This window comes from Malaclemys terrapin, chromosome 10 (genome assembly GCF_027887155.1).
Source record: "Malaclemys terrapin pileata isolate rMalTer1 chromosome 10, rMalTer1.hap1, whole genome shotgun sequence".
NCBI lineage: Eukaryota > Metazoa > Chordata > Testudines > Emydidae > Malaclemys > Malaclemys terrapin.
Window position 1 is genome coordinate 11,192,538 of NC_071514.1, and position 14,316 is coordinate 11,206,853.

Sequence of the window (14,316 nt, forward strand, 5' to 3'; positions counted from 1 at the left end):
GGCCCGGCCCGCCAGGGTGCTTACCCTGGCGAGCCGCGTGCCGAACATTGCCGACCCCTGCCTTATGGTATTGATAATAATGATACCATACTCACGAGAAATGGTCCAAGTGTCCCTAAAATTAGTGCTCTGGTACCAGCGGTTAAGACTATACGTGGCCCCCACGTGTACATCCTAACCGTTTCACTTTGGTTAATACAGCTATTTAAGGGAAGTCAATTTCCCTTTTTACAGACCCTTAGGAAAAGGCATTGTACTTACCACACATCCAAGAAACATTGTCATGCTTCATTCTAATACTTTAGGTAGTGAAATAAACCTTAACTAAATCAGAAGGTGTGCATGCCTCACGCCCATTTAAAGTCAGAGAATGAGAGCAGTGCAGCTGAAAACACTTTGCTTGGGTTTTCTGCTTCTCTCTCCATGCTTTAATCTGACATTAGAAATCAGCTGTGTGCTATGCGGCCCTAGATTTTCAGCTTTGAGGGAACAAGTAGTAGGGGACAGCCAGGGGCATATCTGGATGGGGCTGGGAGCTTGGCCACAGCCAAGATCCACTTCCACAGGGCTCAGGGAGAGCGGGAAGATATGGCTATATTTTTTGGAAGGCGCAACTGCTGCTGCTGCCTTCCATACACCTAGCATGCAGGTGGTATTGGGCTGCCTTATACACGCATCTTCTACCAATGTTGAGACAGCAGAGGTGATACTCCCTGTGTTCACATTCTCACAGGGCCATCATTTGGTCCAATGAGCTAGATTCTGATGGCAGTTACACGATCATAAATCTAGAATAACTCCAATGATTGCTGGTGGTGGGAATGTGTGGGTGGGGGGGAAGGGTAATCTTTACCCCACTCAAGTCCGTTGAAATTTTGCCATTGACCTCAATGGAGTCAAGATTTCACCCCTCGGGTAACTGAGATCAGAATCTAAGCCCTAATTCAGCAATGCATGCCTAACTTTAAGCATCTGAATCATCCCCTTAAAGTCAATGGGACAACTCATATGCTTAAAGTTAGGCACAGGATTAAGTTCATTGCTGAACCTGGGCCTTGTTCTTAGGGAATATTTTATCGGACTAGTTTGAGAATATTTTATAAAATGATGTTCCACCTCCCTCGGTAATTAACACATTATCAATGAATACATTTTATTCATTATTCAACTAGCCTATACAGATAGTTTAATAATATTCATCAAATAAATTAGTCTCAATTTTTTTCTATTTATCAGCAAGTGGATTATTCGCAGATAATGTTTTCAATTATTCAACCAGTTCTTGTCTTTAACACTGTTACAGGGATACCCCTTCCTCTTAGGCCAACGCATTCTACCTAAATAACAATGGATAGACTTTTCAGACCAGGTTTCTTGTGCACTTTAATGATTTTTGGTTTTGATTTTTTTTCTTTTTACATCCCCATTTTTATTCCATCCTATTCTTTTATTTTCCGTTTTCCATCATTACAAGAGATACAACTTTGCTTAGTTTTCTACACTGGCAAATTGCAATGTATTAATATTACCTTTGCTATAGAAGGTCATTATTTTGCCGAAGTGCTTTGTATAGTGTAATGCTGCCACAAAGCCTTTTAACTAATTTGTGTCTGCTTCCTTATTCTGCATCTTACTGCTTTCAACAAGTATGGAAATGTAGCTAAACTCATGCCCTCCATGACATGGGCAACTGCTTTACAAAAGTGCAATTTGGAGAGCTATTTTCATACCTGAGAGATAGTTGCTTTACCAGTAGGCCTTGTACTACTTTCGGATTAGACAAAAGGTATAAGTCTTATGATAGTGGTACCTACCTATGAGTTTGCATTATCATTTCATAAGGCAAAACAGAAGGTGATATAAGCCCACTGCCATTCCTTAGTTTTTGACGGAACATATTCATCAAAAAAGCATGCAGTCCCCTGAGCTTGTAGCCATATGCTACAGGAAAATGTCACCAGTTAAAGATGTATTCATTTGCTGTTTTGAAAACTCTGTTTGATATTCATGCATTCCAAGTGTTTTGACCTAGATTTCTGTAGAGGCATTAGATCCAGTACTGAACAGGAAGCTAGACAGCTGTTGCTTGTGTAGTCAAAGGAAGAATCTAAAGAAAAAAAAAGAATAAAAAAAAAGAAAACATTTATTAATGCATGCCAACATTTTGCACAGCCAATATGTTTAATACTAGATTAACTAATATAAGCATATGGGGATGCATTTGTTGCAAAGCTTTAAAGAAAAGAACAAAGAAAAAAGTTGGATGTTTCTAAAGTTCACACAGAATAGAATTTGCTCTTTCTCCTATAAATGAAAGCATGGTGAAATGGCAACATACTTTAATTATAAACTACTTGCTAATGTCATAACATTTAGGTTTTTTCGGCTAGATTATAGTGCAAGTCTCTCTGCACACATCCTGGCTATTCTGAAAACCTACAGAAAATCTTCTGGACTTCTACAACTCTCACATCCTATTCCATCTCTGAGTCTCACCAAAGATTTGTTCATTGCAATTGTGGATTTGTTTATGGACAATCCAGTTACAAGAGAGACATTATATAAATATCTGTACTTGCTTATTGAACATTGGTATTACATCCATAACAATAGTATAGAGGGTTATATCATTGGGTTTACCCAGGTATAACTCCTTTGAGTCATTCTTGATTTACAAGTGTAAGTAAAACTAGAATTCTGGGTGTTCTGGGACATTACAATGACCAATATTAGCAGCCAATGCTTATTAAAGAAATTGCTGTATATAAAAGTTGAATATATCAAGTTGAATTATTCATTGGCCATAATATTTGTTGCACATTTAAACCTCGTCAGTTCACAAATTCTTAAGTAAAGATAGTCCAAAAATGGGGAGAAAAAATTTGCAAATATTGTCATGAAAATGTTTTTCATTTTCCATTGTAAAAAATGTTTAGAGGGAAAATTTCCAATCAACTGTATTAATCTTTTTCTTTCTTCTTCTTTTTTTGTTTTGTTTTGTTTTGTTTTGTTTACCAAACAAATATCAGCCTGTGGTTTAGGTCTGTTAGGGTGTGTGATTGTTCACGTTATCTTTTTTTCTTGCCTCTGGGTGATTCAATTTATTTAACAGGAGAATAATGAATGAAGAAGACTAAAGAGCTAATACTACCATTCCGGGTGAATTTTTGGGCGAGTAATCAGTTTGGCTAACATTCCTGAACCTTTCTAGAATTGAAAGTATTTTCATGAATGCTAGCAATCCGATAAATACTCACAAGTAAATAATAATATGCAAACTCAACATTTTACTTTATTTAGAAAAGAATTCTATGATTTGCCTTTTATATAATTTGACCAACTCTGCTATATGCCTCGTATGTATTGTGTTCTATATAGATGCACACTGGAGAAGGACCCAAGCCATGGAATTTGGATCTGAACTGGAATTAGTTCCAAATCTAATGCTTATTTTTTTCAGTTCAAATTTCTGATTTAGTTCACTATTGATGCAGGTCTATGTCACGAAGTGTAGCTGTGGATCTGAATCCTGATTTGAATTTTCCCAGAGTTTGGAAGGGGGAGGTTTATCTGGAATTCAGTTTGAGGCCCACATCTATCTGTCACAGAACATCTCTCCATACGGTCTAGCCGGCATCACAGACTTTATACTACACATACCGCAAATGGAGAAACACTTAATGAAGCGAGTTAAGAAGGGCCATAGAAAGGTCACAACATGGATAGGGAGGGATTGAGGAGCAGTGAGAAAATAAGCTTGGGAATGTAGGAGTTTATACCAAGAATGTTAAGAACAAGGATGGTCATAAACTTAAAAAAAGAAAGGAAAAATAAAATAAATATGCTATAAAAGCATCTGTCTAGTTCTATGTGAAATGTTCTCTTCTGCAATTGAACAGTGCCAGGGTAGAAGTTTTGGAATCTCCTCATTCAGAGTAAAGTCTTTGCACATAGCCATTAATCCTGTATAATTGCAATGCTAAAGTTTTCTCCATGCAGAATACTGGAGCAGCCGTGATTACTCAGTGGCAGTTTGACCTATGTGTGCAAATCAAGTGTGTGTTTCTATTCTCTCTCCCAAATCATAGAGCAAGTTACATCACAAGTTGCCATTTCTTCCATTTTTATGGTCTACGTTTGCAAATTGTTCCATATGGTTAATCTTAAAATGCATGGAAGATATAGATGCTTCGTCTGGCCTCTGTATTAATCAAAAACATGTCACTCTGTCAGGAAACACTAACTGTTTACAGTGAAAGGGTTAACTGAATAATGGTGATAATTCTTCACTATTAACAGACCTTACACATAACTACTACAGCCTGCACCAGTTTAGAGCTCAGCGTAGTATGCAGTTTGAAAAGATGGATTTAGAACTGTAGAGTCAAATACATTTCATCTTGGAATTTGTCTGCCTAATTTACTCATGTTACTGTTACAGATATACCAAGATAGTTGATGAAGCAGTTGTGTACTGTATTTACTCTCTACGTTGCCGCACACAGAAGTGATTCATAGAATCACAGGAGTTACAGATGGTAGAGCCATATTAGATCATTCAATCCATCTCCCCGCTGATGCAGAATTGCTTTCTACAGGTGCAGTACATTTTCTAGTGTTTTGTCTGGTCTACTTGTAAAAGTCCCCTAACATGGGATTTCCACCACTTCCCTTGGGAGACTACTCCACAGTTTAGTAATCTTCAATTCTCATCTTTCAAAATTGCCACTGTCAAGAGACAGGCTAGGGAACTAGATGGACCATTGATTTGTACTCAGATGGTAATTCCTCTCTTCCTAATCAGTAGTGAACCTGAATGAAGATGTTGTGTCATCAAAGTTGGCTGTCACTCATGGACACATCTCAGCTTCATAGTAGCAGAGTTGTTTTTTTTTTTTTTTTTTGGAAGTTATACTTAGGCTTTATAAGCCTAACAATTTGTGTACTCTCCTCCTCTCTGGCCTCCCTGACACTCCATTCCAGTTTATACAAAATATTGCCACTAAGATCATCTTCCTCACAAAACCATTCCCCTCTTTGAAGCTTCCCACTGGCCCTCCACTCCTCCAGTGCATCAAGTTCAAGTTCCTTGTCCTCCCTTTCAAAGCCCTATATAACTTTGCCCTTTCCTCCCTTTCGGTCCTTGTCACCTTCAGCACCTCCCCACACTCTGCCAAGGCTGGTAGCCTTGTTGTCTCTTGTGTCTACTTCCTCTACAACCACCTCTATGTTTGCTTCCATGCCACCTACTATTCATGGAACAACTTCTCTGAGTTGGTCCACCAGACCTGTGCTCATTCACATCACTCCTGAAGACCTATGGTGACACCTAAAAAAAACCTAGCTAATACTGGCAAAAATGAGAGGTAACTGGAAACAGTCCATATACTTACCTATCAGAGTTTTAAGACTTACGTATTAGTGGCATACATGGGATCTTCAAGTCCCACTTCAGTCCGTGGGAGTTGTGCTTTCTTACAGGAAGGCTGAATGTGTCCCCATGTCAGAAATAACTAGGAAAGGGAAAGCAAGCTTAGGTAAAATAAGAAACAACTCAAATTTTGAGGCAAACCCTCCATGCAGTAAAAAGACGTGCATTAGAGAGATGGATAGATGGATTAGGTATAGGTCACCTCTGTACTTCCAAAGGGCCTAATCCAGAAGTGGAAGCACCAAATAGCGAAGAAAGACAGTGCTATCAGTAATTCCAGCCCATCTGGGAGTAACCAGTCCAACCAATCACTTAGTAAATCCTTATCTGATGAGATTTCCTGCCCAATTTTGTATACTCAAGAGGTTCAGGGAGTTCAGATCTGGTTTGGCGGTTGAATTGGTACTTCTCCCAAGCAAACCCCCCAAGATTCACCAGTCACTAGTAATAAATGAAATTCTTTTTTTGGAGATATCCCATCTCCTAGAACTGGAAGGGACCTTGAAAGGTCATCAAGTCCAGCCCCCTGCCTTCACTAGCAGGACCAAGTACTGATTTTGCCCCAGATTCCCAAGTGGCCCCCTCAAGGATTGAACTCACAACCCTGGGTTTAGCAGGCCAATGCTCAAACCACTGAGCTATCCCTCCCCCCGGTAAGGGTTGTTTTGTAGACTGTGAAATAAATTGGTGGTGCCAGTCCAAGTCCTAGGAGACAAGTGACTATATCCCAAAGCCATCACTAGCTTGTTAGCAATCTCAGCAATGGAGCCAGTGACTGAATGTACATGGAGACTCAGCTGATCTCTCAATCACAATGGGGTGGGGAAACATACACTGGTGCTGCTGTACCTACCCTGATGCTAAGCGGAGAGAGAACTTGCAGTTTGTAGGGCTATTGATCTAGTATCTTCATGCATTGACTCAACAGACCCTTCTATGGGGCTGTCAGTACAAGGGTGAGTTGATTGGAATGCAGTATGTACAATGCGACTGCATCCATCCATCTCTTCTCCGCTAGCTTATTCACCTGCTCTGCCAGGTGTTCTCATTAGCCATATGTACAAATATTTGTCTAACTTTTTATCATTCTGTTTTTATGTGTTTAAGAAAAACTGGAGCCAATCTCTGTGTGAAAATCAGCTTTTGAAGGGTTCCTTTTCACTGCCGGTAGCTGGAGCCTATTTTAACAGCCTCTGTTGTGGTTGGCTGCTATCTTAGAGACACATTTCTTACAGCTAAGAACTAAGCTAATGAAAAAAAAAGAGGGGGGCATATGGATGAGATATTGACCTTCCACATATTGCATGTTTGGCCAATATGTACGAATGAAACAGACACTAAGGTCCATAATGGGAGGATAAGAAAGCATTCAAGAGCCTGTCTCTACAATCATGCTAAGCACAGAACTCCCCCTAAAATCAATGGAAGTCCTGTTTGTGACAGAACTTCAGGATTGGATATATCATGAATTTTACTAAATGAACAGAGTCAGACTCATAAGATTTGGAAACAGCTGATGAAAAAACTTTAAGAGGCTCCAAGATTCCATCCCAGTTCACATATAAAAGTTTGCGTGCTTATTTGATGCTTACCCAGACATCTTTGGCCTGGGAATTGGAGAAAATGAACAAGATCAGACCTTCTTGTAAGATTTCTAATATATGCTGAGTTTCAGCCAGATCAATAAGAACCTGAGAATAGCTTCCGACTAACAGCAGGAGGTGCAGAGGGACCGGAGGTTAAATGAACTTTTTTCAGATCTCTAGAGACGTGTTGCATCTCAATTTTTAGTCACCTATTTTTTTCCCTTTTTCTCTTAGTAGAACCAATTCACCTATTCAGGTTCAGCATTAGCTGGCTTCCAATCTTTTGCCTGCAGTTCCTAATGCCATACCATATATTATAATTCCTGTGCAGAATGCTACATGGCATCTCCCCAGCTCAAGGGGGTTTATTTCAGCCCTACAGTGAAGGAAAGACAGAGTGGTGATCCTCTGGTCCCAACTCCTTCCCTGAATGTTTCCATCCCCTGCACAGTCCCACAAAGAAAACTCCAAAGCTGGATTATGGAAGGGATGGGCACTCCCCTGCGAAGAGGGAAGAGGTAGATTATCTCCACAGTGGACAGCAAAGGATAGAGTGGCTAGCAGAAGACCATATGCCAGTGGATTGGCTTTAGCTAATTAGCTAAATCACTAGATTGTTAGGCTAGTAGACTACTTTTGTCTGTGCAGAAGAGAGAGCTGAGATTCATAACAACATTGTATATGCAGACCCAAATCCTCTGGCCAAAATTTTCAAATCCAACTGTCCTAATTTAGGCAGCCAACTCCAGCACCTCTGAAAATCAGGCTCCTTTTTAGGTACCTAATGGGGAAATTTTCACAGAGCAGTTAGCTGACCATTGATTTTCAGTGGGAGTTGGATGCTTAACTTCCATTTGTGCCTTCCTTTGAAAATCTCCCCATAAACCTGGATTTGGGTGCTTATGTTTGGCTGTTGATCTAAAATGTTGAGCTGTATGTTTTACTAAATAGAAATATTGTGCCCCTCCATTCACTTACCAGAAATAATTTTGGAACGAGTGCCTGTAATTCTTCATTCTCAGTCTTTGGAATCGTATATACAGATGGCTCTTTCAGCATCATGGGAACACAATGATGCTCTCAGCCTGCTTCCTGGTTGTCTCTGAAATGTTGCAGTCTGCAAAAGAAAACATTGTAGTGATTTTTTTTCCCCAGAAGTGCAAGGAACTAAATAATTATCTTCACTCCCATAATTTATGCAGCATATGATTACCGTGTAAAGTACCAAGATTGAGAGGTCAAGCGGGCTTCCAAGTGGCATTCACAGTCATATATCATTCTGTATTTAACACAGAGTGCTTTCTAGAAAATGAAGCACCAATAGCAATGGTTCATCTAAAATTTTAATCTTAAGAGCCCTAGCGCCTGATTTGCATTTATACATTTAAAAATTACATTTGCATCTACTGCAAGGCCCCTTATGTTGCTGGAACACTGTAAAGCAGCCTTAAGGTAAATAAAAATCTGGCCCCTAGTTTTATAAAGTCAGCTCCATTTGTTTACTTACACATGATGGGCCTGTTTCATGGCTGCATCCAAGCTCAGTTTGGTATAAAATTCAAGGAGAATGGGGAGGCAAAAATGGCTTTAGATCACCTTCGCACTGCCCTTGTGCTGAGGCTGGCCAGTGGGCCAGTTTGGCACAGAAGAGAGCAGCCTCAAGGCTATTCTAACTTGCATTCAGCTGCCTATGACCCCAAAGGGCCATTCCAACTGTTGGGAATAGCCAGCGTGCAGTAATGCTCTGACCAGACCCCTTTCCCTTGGTCTCAGGTATTCATCCTGTCCTAGAGACTGAGATTAGGAATGGCATAGCATCAAAAGGCCCACTTTACACCACATGGGATTCCCCCCTGTATTAGGGGAATTGCAGATAGCTGCATCCTCCTACACGAGTGCCCCTTTATGGTAGCAAAGCTAGTAAAAAGGGATGGAGCACCAAGAGTTTCCATCATTTGTGCATACAATGATAGAAATTAAACCAATTTTTACAAGTGGATTTCTGTGCAAAGTCTGGTATTTGCACACCTATCTGATGGACTCTGTCACCTGCACGTACTGGATATTAGTGTTCAAGAAGCGTTCACATAGCGGTATATTCACATTCACAGTTCTATTTGCAAGACTGGAGGTATCACTGCTTTGTGAAATCAGGCTCTCAGATTACATTTGTTAGATTCACTGATCACTATTGGCCATTTGCTCTCCAAAAAAAAAAAAAAAATTCATTCTGCAAGGGTGACCGATAGTCACTGAATTTAGCGAGTCATCCACATACCAAGATAAGTTACGTCTTCAGATCAAAACTGAAGGCCTTACTAGAGGATATACTTTAGTCAAACACAAGTTATTGGGCTCAATACAGAGGTAACCGGATGAAATCCTATGACCTGTGCTATGCAGGAGGTCAGACCAGATAATCTAATGGTTCCTTGTGGCCTTAAAATTTGTGAATCTATGAATTAACCCAGTGGCCAAGAAGAACTGAGCATAACTTATTTGTATACATAATGTTTACGTGTGCATGTATGTGTGTATCAATGAGAACTTGCTGAAGCCTGCTGAATTAGGTTGCCCTTTGCAATGTTTTGAGATAGTAAATCCAGTTTTTCCCATATATAGAGTAGCCAAAATAAATCCTACCCTTCCTCGCTAGGTCGGAGCTATATAAAGCAATTGCATTGTTTTCCTTTAAATGTCAGCTCCTTCAGAAGAAGAAGGAAGAGTGGGAAATTAAAAGTGTCTGGCCAAAAAAGGGGAGGGGACAAGAGAAGGGATACATCAGTCATCCTCGCTGGACAAAATCTTCTGCTTTGCTGATAAGAGAGGAATGAAAGACTTCCTTAAAAAACAGAACAGGGGCCCAAGGGGCTGGGGGTAGGTGAGGAAATACCCAGTGCTGTAGAAACCCTAACAAACAAACAAGATTGTGGTGGCAAAAAAGTAAGACCCTAGTGTCAGTGATAAGGCAAGGGGGGGAGGGGAGAGCCAATTCTCCTGACCATTCTTCAGTTTGTCTGGACTGACAGATTTCACAGGTCCAGCAGTCGCATCAAAAACACCCTCGGCCTCTAGATGAATGAGCTGTTTGTTTTTCTTGCCGATGGCTTGATAAGAGGTCGCAGGATGTGTTCATTTTTTTTCTCTTTCTGTTTTTTTTTTTTTTTTAATTAAACAATAGGGCAGGAGAGAGAAGCCCCAACCCAGTCCCAACAGGTCTCTCGGTCCCCCATGCTGCCTCATTTCCTGCCTTTTTGATGCAGACATCCCTCTTTTGTTTTCCCACTGCCTGGCCAGCGTGTGTCAGTGCTGCAGCCACCGAACAAATACTGTTTTGCCAGCTCCACCCCACGGCCCACCCCACCTACCGCCGCCCGCCACCCCTCACGGATGGCTTGCTTCCTGAGGATGGGAGGTCACTGCCAAGCCGCCGCCACCCTCACAGGAAGAGATAGAAGGCCTGCGCCTGTATGAGCGGAAGCGACGGGAAACCCCTGCAGCTGCCAGATTGCGCTATTCGTGGTCAGCCGGCAAGCGTCCGAGGTGTTCCATAGGGCTGCAATAGAGCCTTCCTGTCAGGAGGCCTTGGCCCCGCCATTGCTTGAAATTAATGACAGGCTAACTCCTACAGACACTCAGGGGAAGTTCTGGGATCAAAAGATAAGCCCTCCTCTACTTCATCTGCCCCAGGGCTTTGCTGCTTGAACTTCTATGACATGCCAGTGAAAGTTGGAAGCAAAGTGGACTCATTCATCCGCTCTGCCCATCTTAGCTGATTGAAGCTTCTCCCACCCACCCCACCCCACCTGCCCACCCATTCTATTTCCTTACCTGCAAGAAAAAGCATCACCACAGCATCACATTTCCAATAGGCAGGAAGGATGGAAGCTTTTATCTGGGCTTAAATACTTGAGCATCTCCTTTGAAACACAGTTTTCAGTGGATTCATTTATTTGAGACACTGGAATCATAGGTGGCTTCAGGGTGCCAAATTTGGATTTTTGACACGCACACATACACACACACACGTGCGCGCGCGCCACCTCACCAACATGTGGGTATTCTCAGATCAGTGTTTTTGATTCAGCCTGCTTGAAAAATGGGGAACATATGCAAAATCCAGATCTGGGTTTGGAGTTTGGTTCGGGTTCATCTCTGTGATTTATTTTTTGTATACCATGTCTCTTCTTTTAGGGAATGTCCTGCTAGCAGTAAGGGCAGCAGTGAGCACTTTTGATAAATCTAGACTCCTCTTCTGTGGCAGTAGGGGTCAGGGTGACCCTGGCAGTGGAACTGGTGCAGCTCTACTGTGTATGGTGGGAAGGTGGAATACAGGAACTGCACACTGGTTGCAGATCCTCTGACTGGAAGGGAGCCTGGCTCCATGGGAGCTCCCTTTATAGCAGCATTCAGGGTGGCAAGGGCAGCGTGGGGGAAGGTGCTGCTCCTGCCTGGATCTTCCAGCTGGGTTAGGATTCATGTGGCTACCCCACATCTCTGCAGCCTGCCAGGGGAGAATGTGCCCTGCGATCTGCCCTAGGCTAGATCCTGGGTTATGGCCAGGTTCTAAATTCTGGGAACTGACCAAAAAAAATGTTTTCCCCAGAGGATAGAGACACCTGTGAATCCAGTTGCTAGTTTCCTTACATTCAACCCTCACCTGAAGGCCCATCACTATAGTTACCTCTGTAAGGATAGCACATTGTTTTACACAAAGATTTTTATGTACGTCCACAGGGCACTGAACAAGTTAAAGGAATTATTCAGATAGGCAAATCATAACAGTAAAATAAAACCATCTTCCTGAGGTCAGCATCTCTGCAGAGCGACGCAGAGGAAGAGGTGTAGGAGTCCAATGCTGATTAAGATACCACATGCTGAGCAGGAATCAGTTTAAACACTTTACACTGTTACCTGCTCAGCAGGAGGGATCTGAATTCACATTTGATGATTAGGCCATATTTATATCTCAGCTCAGCTAGACTCTACCCACTGGCCTGATGAGTAGATTGTATAAAACTCACACCAATCGCTTCATGTTAACCTGAGGAGTGATGAAAGTTTTCACAGGTAATTTGGATTTCTGAATATGTGGGTGGCCAGTGCCCGTTTGTCCAAGGATGTATTATGGGTAATTGACAATCCACCCACACTGCCTCCTTACCCATTCTAGATGAGTCATGCAGCAAGCGGAGCCACATCTAATTAATACTCATTTATTGGCACAGACAACCAAAGCGATAATTTGGTTTCTGAGGAAGGCAATGTATTTGTGTATATATGTGTGTGTGTGTGTGTGTGTGTGCACGCACAAAAATACACACTTATTTCCATACACATACTTTATATAGATATAGATATAGATATATAAATACAGATTTAGACAGAGATATGCATATATATATTGATATACATCAGGGGTGGGCAACGCGGCACGCCAGGGTAAGCACCCTGGCGGACCGGGCCAGTTTTATTTACCCGCTGACGCGGCAGGTTCGGCCGATCGCGGCCCCCACTGGCCGCGGTTCACCGTCCTGGGCCAATGGGGGTGGCGAGAAGCCGCGGCCAGCACATCGCTCGCCCGCGCCACTTCTCGCCTCCGCCATTGCCCCGGGACGGCAAACCGCGGCCAGTGGGAGCCGTGATCGGCCGGATCTGTGGACGGGCCAGGTAAACAAACCGGTCCGGCCCGCCAGGGGCTTTCCCCACACAAGCGGCAACCCCAGTTTGAGAAACACTGCTTTACATTCTGTTTAAGGTTCCTGCTGTTTAAATAATATAAATAATGTCATTTCACTTTGTTTCTTAGGGTGGCATCCCTTTTCCTGTATTTTATATTCTTTTATCTATACTACATATAAATTAAAGACACTAAATCTTTCATTGACAAAAAATCACTAAATAAAAAACGCAGATGATGTAAATTATAAATAGCAAAATTATTTTTGGGTCAAAATTATTATAGGGTCAAATTCTCCTGTTGGTAATGGGTAAATGCATGGGGTGAATGAGAAAATAATCTCACCTGTGCAGTCTGGAAGACCAGGGTCTCACAGGAATTTTGGATTTGCATGACTTCTGCTCACAGACATGTGTGTCATTGGAAATAAATCCTTCATTTTAAACCCATTTTAAGACCATAAATCTTGATTATTAAAATTACTAATGTAAGGATGGATTATGGGGTTTTGTTGTTGCTTTCTTTGTTCGTTTACTGCTGTAGGCAGTGAGGTTAATGCAGGGGAATGGGGCCAGGCTGTGCTAGGGATAAAGCAGATGATCAGAATCAGGAAGTAGTGGCCGCAACTGGTGGAATTCTGGCTCACTCAGACAAAAATTCTTCTTGGTTGTCTATGGGACCAGTGCCTGTGCCACCTTTTGAAAGGGTGCAGTATGAGCTCCCCCACTGCTGATCTTGGACCAGCCCTTCTGGCTAATGTGGTAGGAGTCTAGCCAAGGCCCCACCTTTACTGTGCCCCTTGTTGTGCTAAGTACTGTAGTGAGAGTCTCTGGGATAGGTGGGAGCAAGAGGTGGAAAAAGTTCCCTATTAAATCTTAGGAATTTTGAAATAAAAGGGTTTTTTTTTTTTTTTTTTTGGTTAAAAACAAAAACCATTGAAGCAGCACCTTTTCTTGAGAAAGGGTTGGCTTCAATGAATTTTTCAATTAGAAACATTTTGGGAAAAATTTTGGGAAAAACCTTTCACTTCCTTATGGCATTTTTCCTCTTGTGAAATAACCACATTTTAACAGGCCTCCTTTATATCTCTTTCCATGCTGCTGTGAGTAGAAACAGGTCTTGTTTCAAGACCTGCTCAATAAATGTGTCATGAGGGTCCTTCGGTAAAATGTCACGCCTGCCTAAAATTGAGTGCCATATTGAACCCTCAAGCCACAAAACATGGTTCTTTCCTTGTCATGGGCTACTATGATGACAGAACAAGATCCCTATTTTAAAAAAATCTCCCAGTGAATCTCCTCCTACCAGCTTGGAATTATTCTCTCTTTACCTCAGGGGTTGTAGACTGGCAAAGGAGCCTGCTGTCTGACCATGGTATGTGCCAAGTCTTGTAAACTTGTTCCTGTAAAGCAGTGTTTCCCAAACTTGGGACGCCGCTTGTGTAGGGAAAACCCCTGTCGGGCCGGGCTGGTTTGTTTACCTGCCGTGTCCACAGGTCCGGCCAATCGCGGCTCCCAGTGGCTGCGTTTCCCTGCTCCAGGCCAATGGGAGCTGCTAGAAGCGGCGCGGGCCAAGGGACATACTGGCTGCTGCTTCCAGCAGCCCCCATTGGCCTGGAG